Raw genomic sequence first — 15,661 nt, 5'->3', positions numbered from 1 at the left:
CGATATACAATTTATTGTGGGAACACCAGTCATGAAAAATAGCAAACCAGATCCATCGACATTAATTTGGTAGTGCAACGTTGCATTTGATACATTCATATCGCGTGCAATTCATCAGTTGAATCTTCAAACGGCAACATTTAAGTCTTCAAACACTGGTACATACTGGTTTGAATGGAATTTTGTAGCAGGAATCAATTACCCAGACTGTTATGTATACAATAACAATTTAAAGTGGAAAATGCCTCTTTTTCAAAAATGGGTTCATAAAACAGCAATTAATAAGCATACTGAATGGTGTCGCCTATTGAATCCCTGTCATGTGCACAAACACTATGTTCTTAACCAAGTCAGTGTGATACCCTGATTCCCAATAAAAAAAGACGACCCGTCATCTGAAAACGGCTATATACAGCACTAATGTCTACATATGTATACAGGATGATACCAACATGAACAAGATAGGTTTGTGAAACATTATGTCCCCCATATATTTGACCTTTGACCTTGAAGGGTGACCTTGACCGTTCACCGCTAAAATGTGCAGCTTTATGAGATACACATGCATGCAAAATATCAAGTTGATATCTTCAATATTGCAAAAGTTATGGCAAATGTGAAAGTTTGACGCAAAAAAAAACAACAAACAGACCGGGCAAAAACAATATGTTCCCCAGTATAGACTGGGGGGCATACAAATAAATTTCGACTGAATATGTGGTGCAACTGATAATTAATAATGTACGAATCCAAATAATTTTAACGATTTAATCAAGATTCAAACTTTATGCCAATGATCGAATAAAGCGATTATTAATTGCCAACAAACAGGGTTAATAAATCGATTGCAAATCGAAACAAAATCGTCTATAGGTAAAAAACGTCATGACCATATCGTGTTAGAAATACAAAACATACGAGAGTTTGCTTTATTAGGGAGACACAAACATAAATATCTATCACATTTCATTAAAGTATTTTATAGACGATTTAAAATTGTTTCACTCTAAAAACACGCTCAAAATTGAGTATTTGGTCTCCATGTTTTAATGTGTTATGATTTTTTTAATCTGCTAATTTAGACGAAGTATTCAGATTATAAATTCATAAAGAATACATATATGTTTAGAGAGATATATTAAAATCAGAAACAGGTATAGGAAAAATACCAAAGCTACAATTTTAAAAACATGTATGCATTATCATCTTCCAAAATAATAGGTGTATGGTGCCTACTCATGATTTTTTATTGATATTTCTTTTTCACAAAAAAAAAAAAAACAAAGAACAAACACCGTAATAACTATTGTAAGAGTTGTCTCAATAAAGCAAGCGTACATGGGACATGTGCCTCTATCCCCTACAAGCGAGTTTAAGAAAGCTACGACTAATCCATAGTCTAATCCATATATTACGTCCACAAGCAACTTGTGAAGTCCTTATTGTGTAACGTTGTGCTGAAAAGCTATTATATAAATCATATTGTTTATGCATATAATTACAACCATACTGTATAATATTTCTTTTATATTTAAAAGTGTAACACTACAATTGTTTTGATATTGCTAATTTTTATTTACTTCTACTGTTCACAAATATTTAGTACATTGACTGAATGTAAGCGTGGTCAGTAAATGAGACGAGAATCTTGCATCGGGGCAAATCATGATTTTTAGTGGGCATAGCAACTATTGCATCAACATTCATGGGTTAACGCTCACTGCAGAGGGGACATAATTCCCACAATAAGTAATTGTGTATTATATGACAATGTAGATAATAAATCAACCTAAAGTACGTTTATGTCCAATAATAATTTTAACATATTCCCCACAAATTACATGTCAGGACATTAGTTCTAACACAGCCTAAGTCAATATCAATTCTGTGAAAAAGCCTACACAATCACCAAAATAACTAAACAAACATCACATAACCTTCACACAATATTGACGTTTCGACATACCTGATATGGGATACCTAGAGCTTTAGGCCATGTTAATTTAAGTTGACGTTAAACTAAAACTTATAGAACACTACCAGGGTTGTCGTTTATTGAGCGAAATTGATCCGTTACTAGCGAAACAGGTTTTTTCGCAGCACCATCTGTGATCTAATGAATTTTACACCACACAAACGCTAAAGCTACAGCCCAAAGACATATACTGATATTAAGAACATTGCCAAACGAACCAAATTAAAACATTTTACTAGGTTAACATGTTTTGTTTAAGATGTTATTGGGTTCGTTAAACGGAGCATTATCTTTAAAAACCGTTTGACTTGTTGAACTGTTTCATTACTGCGATGTTTTTCTGGGTAGATGGAATGTCAGTTTAATTCTTAAGAATTTAGTTTTGCAAATAGTGCCAACATTGCTAGAGCTTAAAGCAATTTGTGTTTCTTTCAGAAAAGTGTAACACATGGTAAGATCATATTAACAGAACAGCCAATACAAATTGTGTGCGGCATAGTAGTTCTTCAAGCTACTATTCAAAATATTAAATTCTCTGATCGACTACACACAATAACCAGAAAATCGTCACTCGTGGTCGTTAAATCGCTAATACAATAATTTATCCTAGCATATTTGTTATTCTACTATAAATATATTTAAGTTATTCCTGAACCTAGATTTCAATATCCGACATACGTATTGGTCAGTTTAAGTTGCTTCCGTACTACCAACATAACCACAAAGACGAGTACATATAAAAACAAAACAACAGAATTACAGTGATTTTATTAATATTTTTAATACGCATCTATCATTATTTACTTCAATTATTAACATGTTTTTATCTCAAAATTTGTCGAGAGAAGACTATCAATACTAAAGTAAGCAAATTCTGATTCCAGAATAGTACGGATATAATATAATGCAAAACAATTGTAACGCTTACGCAATACTGATAGACTGCATAATTTTGCGTTCGCGAACAATAACAATAAAGGCGTTTGAAGTTATTAACCTTTGTGGGACCCATTGAAGACGTAAAGATTTAAATCTGAACATAATGATCAAGAAAGTAATTAAGATTTTCCACTCTACGGGTCCCTATTACGCTGAGAACAGAATGGCCATAGATTCGTAGAAAAAGGCGAAACATAGGTAAATGAGTTAACAATACAGAAAGACAGATGATATACAGTTGGTCGAAAAGATAGTTTTTGAAATAAAAAGACAGGTCGAACAAGTATAAATGCAGTTATATTCTTATATTTATTATTTGTTCGGTGCTGAACGTGTATTAAATTTATTTCCCTACAACACTCGTTGCTTACGTTTTTAATGAACACTGTCAATCCGATGTTCTATATTGTAATCAAATAATATTTGGTGTAAGAACGTCTGGTAGTTACCGTAATATTTAAAATCTCAGTGCAGAGCATACGCTTGAATTTAGAATTTATACAAGTATTATTTGCCAAACGAAACGAATTTTACAATTACAAATAATATTTACTGTATCTGCTTCAGGTGTGTTAATTTGATTATCATCACGGTGGATCTATCGAAACAGGATTGTTATTGTTTTGTAATACAAAATTATGCAAATCAATTATACGCGTGTCGAACAAACATAATCTCATTAACTGTAGTGTATTCATTCTATTCAAATTAAATGCCCTAAGAAGTTGTTTGATTTATTTTCAATTTAAGAAAACAGTATCAATGAAGTCAAATTGTGTCATTGAAATAGTAGCTTTTAATAGCCCACTTATACAATAATGTAAAATGGGTTTTCATTTCGAGTGAATGATTATCCAATCATCATGATGTTACTTTTTCAAATTTTACCAAACTGCAAAAAAGTTTCAATTACTATGTATTGTAATATCAACACCAGAAATAAAATATTGCAGGTCAGCAAACGGGGTCTCGAAAGAAAACGTAGGATTCCAAAGCCCGATATATACTGGTCAAGCCAGGCAATCCGATTTTTAAATATTTTTTGTTTGTGAGGTTACATCGACAATATCTCTGAACACTTTTAAGATCCTGTACCGTTAACAAATGTATTGCAAACTTATGTTATACATAAAGTGTACCTTCATTTGCATATTTAAACAAAGTAGAACAGCCATATAAACGCATGGAACCATGGATACTGAGTGCCAAATCAGCTATATTGCATGCTTGCATACAACAAGCATATGACTGGTTGACCATTGCATTAAGTTGCACACATCATGGGAGAGTAACGTCATAGTATGTTTCGAGGTTTATGACCTTAGTAGGAAGCTGGCGACTAAAGAGACAAGTGTGTTCATATAAGTGTACGTATTTTGATGTTCAAGAAACTCGTAAATTGGGAGACAAATACGTGTCATTTATTAATTACCTCCCACTCAAGTCTTGTTTGTTTTGTCTGTTCGTACTAAATTCAAAATAATTCAAAGTGTTCTTTCATTCTTACTTACAAGTTTCCAATAGTGTTATTTATACATTGTGTAGGTAGATAAAGGACGCATTTTGTCATCGTGCAAAATCTAACACAACGCGAGGACACGATTTTTTCAATCCATACTAGATGGACAAATGCCTTTGCTGAAGTCGCTCCGGTTTGTTTGAAAGGATTAGTTTCCCATGCATTTCTTCATTAATCATATTTTGCTTTAGTAAATATTCGTTTCTACGCATAACGACAGGCAGGTAACACTTGAGTTCTACGCATGTTAATTTGCTGCCTCTTCAAAGAGAGAAACGAATATGTTCAGGTTGTTCAGGTCAGAAGATGAAGGAATGAAACAGATGCAATTTTTGTCAACATTTTACGAGTGTTTTTTTTAAAATTTGTTCACATTAATTTCTTGCTCGATTTCAATAATATGTATCAACATAATTTCTATTGAGTGAACGTGATCATGCTTTCCAGTCGCTTCAATCTGTGTACATATGTAGTATTAGTCGATGATATAAAATGGCTTTTATGTTGATCCACAATGTGATGTGTCAAATTTGCTACGATAAGCTGGATTGTAGCGCCCCTGTGTTTCATTTTACAAAATTCATATAACAAAATCGTACGGCATGAATTATAAGGGGCATACGAATTTGGTTGAGGATAACAAACAATTGTCTTTGGTGGGTAATGGGCGATATCTTGTTAAATGTGTTACGCCTGCCCTAATGGTATTGCATTTTGCAAATATGTTACTTAGCTATACCAAATTCAACTTCTAATCATTTCAGTTCTGAATATAAAATGTTTGTGTTTCATGTTTAATCGCATAATGTACATGCTTTCCTAGGCCGAAACATAATATTGGGTTAATAATATTTGATATCTTATCGTGACGGTTGTTGTTATCTACTAGTAATCCAGTATTCATTGCTGTCCAATAATTGGCTACTATAAAAAAATATTTTTGTGACCTCAAGCTGCATATCTCATAAATTAGCATCGACATTTGCGAGATAAAACACAGTGTTATGACAAAATTTACGACACGGTTATTTGAGACACCTATATATGTCAACAAGACAACAATAACTCCAGGTTTATGTATCTTATTTCATAAATCCACTATTGATGTGGATAATTCGATAATTGAAACATTCATGCTGATGTTGCATTTTCATTAAAGTGCAAATGCAACCAAAAGGTTTATCTACGTAAACGATTTGAAAGCTACAAGAAGAGTAACTTTATTCAAATCAGTCTTTAATACACGAATTTGGAAATATTAAGAAGAAAAAGCGTCATAAAAACCAAATACTACTACACAAAAATGATACATATTTGATATAAACTTAATAATGTTATTTAAACAGCAGCATGAATACATTTAATTTGAGACCCAAAACGCTACTTAAACACACTCAGCCAATTGCATATGCGTATTATTCTATAAACACATTAAAAATTGCATAATTTATAATTAACCAACATAGCAATTTCCCCAGTTATTCTTATTTAATATTTTTCATTACTTAGACACGCAGTTTACATACTCTGAATTAACATGAATATTTACTCTAAATAAATATTCAACCAACCAACCGATTTACTATATACATACATTTATTGATATGAAAAATAAGAGCAAAATTTGTCTAAAAACATTTTAATATTTTATTCAAGATTCCATGCTTAAGCATTTTCGCTATTATGATACGTTTTTTTTTTACTTCATTTGGCAGTTGGATTGTTACGTTTGCTTCGTGTATTTAAAGTAATATTTAAAGAACGTTTTTCTCTAAGCGCATACTAGAATACACGCATTATTATAAAACAACTAAATTTGGTCATTATGATTGCCGCTTTTAATTGATAAGGAACTAGGTGAATGCAACGAGTTCATATGATGCATGATTTATGTCACAACTGTCTTAGCATGGCGTGCCGTAAGTTTCGATCTTTTATATTTAAAACTATTAACTCATTTAAGACCATCAAGTACTCAATGACTTCGGCCTATTTTTTTTAAATAAATTAAACAATAAACATGTAATTAGTGAATTAGACTTTTCAGTTAGATTTGTTTGATTAGAATATATTATATTTGATGAGAAGACGAAAGTTCGATATACATATTTGCAACATTATAAACCAATTATTGACTCCATGCAATTAGTTGAGTGGGTGCAATATTTCACTAACAACATATACAATTATGTTTTTTTTCCTTCAGATATCGTGTCGTTGGCATTGGCTTGTTTCTTTAGATATGCAGGTAACAATAAAACGTTGATATAACACTTGCTTTGGTCTTCTATAATTAGATTTTCGTCGATGCGTTCTTTTGAATCAGTTTGGCGTTGCAAAAAGTAATGAGTGTCTATGTGTTCACTAGCGCGTACGTTTGTAAGCGATACATAGATACTGATTGATTTACCCTTTCATTTTTGGCCTATGCACGATGTATATTATAAAACAGTGATGCGTTTTCTCACTCTGCATAGTCTTGCCTGTTGTTTCGCTCAGCTGAATCCTGTGATAACTTGGACAATACTGAATTACTGAACAAATAGAGTATCTTTCACTGCATAGTACGATTTATATTGTATCATTTTAATGAATGGCATACAACATATGCATATCCGAATTGATGTATGTTTTTCCACAAATACAATACAGGAGGACCAAACTGATTGAGTATGCCACGTCTTGCATTTCTGGACCTACTTTCCCTAACTGTAGTATAAACCAAATACCGCAACGTGTCTGAAACATGATTATGAATAATAAAAATGGTGTACATCAATTTCAAATTATATTTCGATATATTATTTGCATCAATTTATTTTAATGTGAATATTTTTTGATTTTCCCAAACATCTTATTTTATTTTAAAATACATATTTATACAAATGTTGCATAGCTTCCATACAATTGAATTTGTATTGCGATGGAAAGCTTGTTTAGCGAATGTGAAAAAGACAACTGCATACTGTATTTTCTGGAAAAACACAACAAATAAATATGTTGATATTTTATGCAGCAAAATGATTTTTCCTGATATATTGCTTTTTAACGTGTTCTGTTAAGTTTAAGAACTATAACATAAAACAATATTATAGTATTATTCATATGTTAATGAATAACACTTGAAGAGTAACGGGTTACATCTATGTCAAATTGTTTGTAAAATAACAAAGACAGATGTGTTCGTGTTTCAACTTGGGTGGAATAACAAAGTTAAACCTAGTACAATATTTTTGAGTCAGCAGAACACTTATCCTTACGTACATAATAGCGGTCAGTTATATTATATACGTGTTTGTATAGATAGGATTGAATTCGATGCAAAAATGTAACTGTATAATACCTAAATTAAGAAAGTCGACGTGATTGCATCCGTAATCCATTTATAATCGATATTAACGGCAACAAAGTATGATTCCAACATTTACCTATAATTAGTTTTTGTTACATTAAAAATCGATCGATTTTATAATAAAACATTATACTATCCATGAGTAACATATGTTTGTTGTAGCTAAAAACACAGACAACTATAATGGTATATAAAGAAAGCTATGTTTTATATACAGAAGTTCGGCTATATTTAGAGAGCGATAGACATCGGATTCGTTTTTTATGAATCGCCCGGGCCAGGCCGCACGTCGTATGTTTAACTATTGGACTTGAATATTGTATGAACTTGAAAATTACTTAATGAATCATTTTGAATAAAGTATTTGTTTATTAGCAGAATAAATCACAATAAACTCGTCATCGGATTTACGTGCGGCTTTGTTCCACCGACTTACGCATCTCTTCTACTTCACATTTTTGCAACACAGAATACAAATGTATTATTTCGTTTTTCACATATTATACAAAAAAATTAAGCTAGCAAGTTGGTCAGAGCTGTGTATGTTAACGAGGATGTACACAATAACTGCGTCCATGTGCACGTTCCTTTTGTTTTGACCCTTTGAAAAACATATTATCGCATGATGACATGAACTGGTGGCTTTATCATAATAAATGAAGTATTATTTGTAGCTGGCCTGCAATGCTACGACGACCACAATATAACAGATGTGAATTCATGCGAACAAACGGTTAGCTGTTCCCAAACCCAGGTAATCATATCCATAAACAACTGCTGTGTATTTAATTAAATTAATTTATTATGAATTGTATTTTATTTAATTCGAATTGTTACCAACATATCTAATGTTTCAAGTTGTTGGTGGCACTGGCAGTGAGCGGGTGATTTTAATGTATTGCTCATATATTTACTTTCAGTCGTGTTATATGGAGGCCATTACCCAGACTAATGGACAGTGGGCGTATGATTTATCGTGCAAGGAAAAACATGTAACTAAATTGTTTCAAAATATGAAAGTTGTGTACCTATATAGAGGCATTCATAATGTATATTGTTATGATTAAGTGAATAATAAGTGAATAAGATTATTTTCCGAATATTTTGTAATAGAATATAAATGTGCATAACGTGTATTTATATATACAAATGCCATAAATATACCATACACTACGCACATTTTTAAAATTAAAAGCGTAATTTGATACACAATTGTCGATAGATTGGTTAAAACAAGTTTGGTCTCGAATGCGTTTTGTTTTCTCCAAAGAATAAACGAAAAATATAAAAAAATATGAATGTAAATTTTCAATAATGTCGTGTTTAAATATTTTTCAGCACTGTAATAAACATGTCTACATAATTCAGTGTTACCATTTATGTGATTCTTAAATAAGGCACATAAAACGATATAATTTGATATAGATAACAACATTAAAGCGAGACTTTTCATCCAGTATTACATATTTTGTTGCCATGCTGTATTATTGCAATTTGCTATCACCTTTTGAAATATTTGTTAATAAATTAAACAGAAAAGTATCATAGGAAGATTTCTTAACTGATTCTTGTGTAGTGTTTAATTGATTATTGAATGAGTTTAGTTTTGAGTGTTGTATTTTATTTTCGATTTAATATCTATAGCATCGAATTGCGTCGACGACAAGTCCGTAGATTGTGCAAAGATGAATTCCATTTTTAGCATATGTGCTAATGTTCATCAAGCAAAGTTAGTTTGTTCAAGATTCTGCGACCTCTGTAACTTAGGTATGTGATATATCCTAACAAAAAAACACATACTTTTTTGGCGTTTACATGTGTTTATTGTTTTGTGTGTAAATGACTGAATTGTTTTAATTTAAATGATAATAATACTAAAAAAATAATAATAATAAAATATTATGATTTTGATGATTATGATTATGATGATAATGATGATGATGATGATGATGATGATGATGATGTAGATGATGATGAAGAAGAAGAAGAAGATGATGATGATGATGCTGCTGCTGCTGCTGATGATGATGATGATGATGATGATGATGGTGATGATGATGATGATGATGATGATGATGATGATGATGATGATGATGATGATGATGATGATGATGATGATGATGATGATGATGATGATGATGATGAAGATGACGATGATGATGCTGATGATGATGATGATGATGATGATGATGATGATGATGATGATGACTAGTAAAAATCCGTATTTTTTGCTAATTGTGCGTATTCGCAAATTTATAAAAAAAATATCATTCCATAAAGTGGACGGAAATTGGAACAATTGGTCAACATGGAGCGGATGTGACGTCACGTGTGGAAATGGAATTCGATCACGTGATCGAACGTGCACAAATCCTTCACCACAAAATGGGGGCCTTAATTGTGTTGGACAAGCATCGGACAGTCAAACATGCAATCTTGGTCCATGTCCAGGTATACAATATTATATACATCAAACTACATGTACTACATAATCAGTATCTTACTATTAGCTCGTAAATTCTGTTTTAGAAGAACGTATTCAAATGATTTTTTGAGGCCGCAAGGTTTTCAACGTAACGTCAGTCCAAACGTCGCCCTTGTTTTCTGGACTGTTACTTAAAACCATTCGAAAATAGCTGAGTCACACTGTGGAGACGGCGCGTTGCGCTTAACAATGTTGTCCTTTGCTAAAATCAAAGGTTTTACTGAAAGGTCAACTTTAGAAAACACTAATACTTTGAGTTGCTGAACGATTTTATATCGTATCTTAATCAAACATATATTGTGGATGATGGTAAATGTATCTAGCTGTATCTGGTTGCTATTATAAAACATAATTATAGTGTTTAAAGACCCACGAAACTTCATGCAAAGAATGCGCGTGATTTTTTAGCGGTAAAACTAGTACTTCTTGTTGATAGCCATAGGTACGTTTGCATATGCGTAGACTTAAGTTACTGTGTTGTTTGTTTTTGCTGAATATTATTCATGTTTGAAAAGTACAATCATGGTATGACTAGTTATTACAATAAAATCCAAGTTTTGTAGCAAATTGACAAAATAAAATGAGACACACTGGAATATGTTTTGGGAACTATTTTCTTTATCGTAACTTGCATTTTGCTAAATCAGGCTAATAGAGAGGTATAAAGCATTTCCATAAAGGAAATTGTTTTGTGTGATAATAATCTTTAATTGAAAATTGAATGCATGCTTGACCAATCAACATAACATAACGGCATATAATATACCGAAACATTAATATAAGTTTTAAATTGCAATATCGGTTGCGATTGCAAATTATCCTTAAAACACTAGCGAACATAAAAAATTGCAAGGTTGATAATTGCGTTGCTCATGTCACAAAACATCCCCAAAACACTTTAAACCCTTATTAATTACGGATCGATTGTATCGTGCAGTCCACGGTGGATGGAGTCAGTGGTCTCCATGGGGATCGTGCTCAGTCACGTGCGATATTGGTATGCAGCGACGTGACAGATCGTGTGACAACCCTTACCCGAGTCTTGGCGGAGATCATTGCTTTGGGGATAATAGGGATGATCGGATATGCTTCAAGCCTGGGTGCACAAGTATACTGGATGAACTAGCTTTTCTTCTTCTTAAATACTTGTGTTAAAGTGAGGTCTTCTATAACCTTACCGAGTCCATTGACGAAGATATTTAATTTTAATCTTTGAGCGACTGAATATCAGTAGATGATTAAATGTATATAAATCGTATAATTGGTTGCTCCTCGGACGTATACAACGGTATACCTTTATGACCACGCTTTTTAGTACTATTTGTATAAGCATGAATGATAATATATGAGAGTTTATATGTTTTTAGAAACATACACACATTCTTTCACACACATGAAATCTGTCTGATATTTAAAGGTTTATTTAACCATGGTGTCGACTATAAGTGTTCCGGAGATTACATAGTTGTTTTGCACATATTCAAAAATTAAATGCACAACATTTGTAGATGGAAATTGGTCCCCATGGCAGCCTTGGGGTCCTTGTTCAGCCACGTGTTTTGGAGGTCATCGCAGTAGATATAGAGTGTGCAACAACCCATACCCTTCAATTTTGGGTCACTTTTGTGAGGGTTCCGCCCAAGACATTGACAGTTGCAATGGAGTATCTTGTGGAGGTAATATTCAATACAAGTGTTGCTTTGTTGTTTCACTGTTTTGTTATGATATCGAAATAGAGCTCGGACATTAACTCAAACATGGCTTATTAGGACCATTATCATTTACACTATTGACAGAGAGTTTTACATTGCGTTCTGTGTCTTTCTTTATATTTTAGTCGGTATTTGTTAATTAGTTTTCCACTTTTTTTACTAATTTGAACATGCGATTGTTGTAATTGTTGTTGTTTTTACATATTGTATATATAACGATTACGTCACTGAATTAAATGATAAATGAAGTCATGTAATTTAATGATTTTATTGGTGACATTAGACATTCTAATATGTATCGTGTTGTGAACCAGATGGTGGTTGGTCGGTATGGAAAGGATGGGGTTCCTGTACCAAAACTTGTGACAAAAGCTACCGAACAAGGATCAGACAATTCGACAACCCAACGCCATCTTTTGTTGGACGATATTGTAACGGCTCACATGAAGACACTAAAACATGCAATAACGTTCCATGTAGTTTTGTCAGTTTTGGTAGTTTCGGCAGTTCTAGCAGTTCTTCCGGCTCTAGCTGCTCGGCTTGTTGTGCCTGTGTTCACGGTAATTAACACATATTTGTCATTATACTAATTACAACGTTCTATTGTGCTTATTCTGTGGTCACTGTGTTTGTTGGACAAATGCAATAAATACAGTTTTATTCGTTGTTCTAATGGGTACATTTGTTGGGCAGGCGTGGTGGCTACCTTTAAACCTACAAAACCACATAACAAATCATAAATATCATTTTAAAGACAAAAAATGAGAAAACTATGGAAACGTATATGGTACACCCTGATACTGTGATGCTGTCAACATTCTATGACGGCATGATATAAAAAAGGTGCCATGTCGTCAAAAATAGCTCATCGTGTCGACTAAAACTACGATGGCAAGTCATTTTCAAAAGAGCATGACGCCTAAAATTATGTTGATTTGTCGACATAAGATAAGTTGTCAAGACTTAAACAACCCGCATGTTGGCATCAGAGACTAAATCTCTGAAGATATTTGAACCTAGCCGTCATGTAAATTTAACTATTTCTGTGTTGTTTACTGTATGACGGCATATATCTTGATGACTTGCAAGTAACATAATGTTGACATGGCGATATAACTAAAGGAGTCGATATAATTTATGTGGACAAAGGGCGTTGTTTAAAAATTATAAAAGCGTATATGGTACCCAATTAATATGGTCATGCCGGATTAGTTTATATCGACTTACTGTGAAATAACATTTTAGTTAAGTTTTTATTGCGCTATATTGTTTTGTTTATTTTTGCTCATTTTAAGTTAAGTTTTTAACGCAAATGTTCTATTGAGCGTACTTCAGTACTTTCAGATGTAACCTTCATATTTGGTATGCATGTGTATATGTACAAGGTCTTTCCATACGCACACACATTTTGACCGCTTTGACCTTGACCTTGAACTTAGGGTCCGCGTTTGGGTTTCAAAATCTGTGTTAGGGTTTCAAATTATGCTCATAACTTCTATGTCGCTTCAGAGGTAACCTTCATATTTGGTATGCATGTGTATATGTACAAGGTCTTTCCATACGCACACACATTTTGACCGCTTTGACCTTGACCTTGACCCTGAACTAAGGGTCCGCGTTAAGGTTCAAGATCAGCGTTTAGGTCTCGAAAAAATCTAATAACTTCTGTCAAAGCATTTTTCGGCGGCATATGTCATCCTATGGAGACAGCTCTTCTTTATGAAGGAAAGTACAAAACACTGTTATTCATGTCAATGTAATCATTCTGATTCGTCATTCTGATTCGATGTGTTATTGAAAATAATATTTGTATGTTTATGATATATTTTTCTCCAAATGATTGACGTTCAAATGTTGTTGTTTTTTAGCTTTAAACATTTCTATAATTCTGAAAACATTTGAATAAAACGTACAACCAAACAATGTTATTACATGTCACATTGTTAATCATTCTGATTCGATGAGTTATTGCCCTTTAATGCCTATAGGCACTGTAAGGTATTAATCTTTAAGGTTTCTGCACTGCAGCAGCCACTAATTGCATTTGTATTAAATATAGATAAGTGCCAAGATGCGCCATATGGTCACAATATGTACATACATACTATACATGCCTACATGCATACAGGCATGCATCCAATCCATCCATCCATACAGACATACAGACATACATACATACATGACAGATTACATCAGGACATACATACATACCATACAGACGATCATACATACAGACATACAGACTACCAGAAGATCAGACATACAGACAGACAGACGACTACAGGACAGACAGACAGACAGACATAACAGACCAAGACATACAGACGACAGACGGACAGACAGACAGACAGACAGAACAGAAGACAGACAGTAACGCAGACAGACAGACATACCATTACATACAGGACAGACTAAGACATACAGACATACAGACATACATACATACAGACATACATACAGACAGACATACAGACAGACATACATACAGACAGACATACAGACATACAGACATACATACATACATACATACATACAAGACATACATACATACAGACATACATACAGACCAGACATACATACATACATACATACATACTACCATACATACATACATACATACTACATACATACATACATACATACATACATACATACATACATATTGGTCCTTTCAATGCCTATGTCAACAAATTGGCTGCCCAGTGTTTAGCTCACATAAGCTCTTTAGTACTCATGGTGATATTCGATCGACCTGTGTCCGTTGTGAACCTTTGCCTTGTGAGCACTAGAGACCGCATTCCTTGTTCGATCTTCATGAAACTTTGTCAGGAAATTGGTCCAAATCATACCTCAACTGAGTTCTAGACTGGTCATGTGGGGTCGAAAACAAGGTCACTTGGTCAACGAATAAAGACCTTGTGATAGTTTTATTTAAATCATGGACAAGTACGAAAATTGTCAAGATCGGTGGGGAAATATGGCTTTCAGGGGCAGGGGCAGTTTTCTCTATATGTATAGTTTGTTTGAAACTGGTTCTGGTCCGTCAAAAACATGGCCACCATGGGGTCATTTTCCATATATTTTATGTAGTAAAAAAAGCTTGTGAACACCCTTAAAGTTACTTTTTTGCCAATCATTATGAATCTTAGTCAGAAAACTGGTATTATTAATTTTTCAGACAAGTTCGATATTGGTATTGGTACTGATACGGGGGGGGGGGGGGGGTAATTGGCCGCCAGGGGATGGGGCAGTTTCTCTTTTTGTTTATAATGCAGACATGTGAAAACTCTAGAAGTTTCAATTTTAGCCCAATCTTCATGAACTTTGGTCAAAACTTTTGTTTCCTTGACACTTTTGAGTTGTAAAATGGTTCTGGTCAATCAGTATTAAAAACCATGTCTACCAGGGGGTCGGGCCATGTCTACCAGGGGGTCGGGCCATGTGTACAAGGGGGTCGGGCCAGGTCTACCAGGGGGTCGGGTAAACCATGTCTACCAGGGGGTCGGGCCACGTCTACCAGGGGGTCGGGTAAACCATGTCTACCAGGGGGTCGGGCCATGTCTACCTGGGGGTCGGGTAAACCATGTCTACCAGGGGGTCGGGCCATGTCTACCAGGGGGTCGGGTAAACCATGTCTACCAGGGGGTCGGGCCATGTCTACCAGGGGGTCGGGTAAACC

The sequence above is a fragment of the Dreissena polymorpha genome, chromosome 2 (genome assembly GCF_020536995.1).
Source record: "Dreissena polymorpha isolate Duluth1 chromosome 2, UMN_Dpol_1.0, whole genome shotgun sequence".
Taxonomy (NCBI): Eukaryota; Metazoa; Mollusca; class Bivalvia; order Myida; family Dreissenidae; genus Dreissena; species Dreissena polymorpha.
This window is presented reverse-complemented; position numbering follows the sequence as displayed.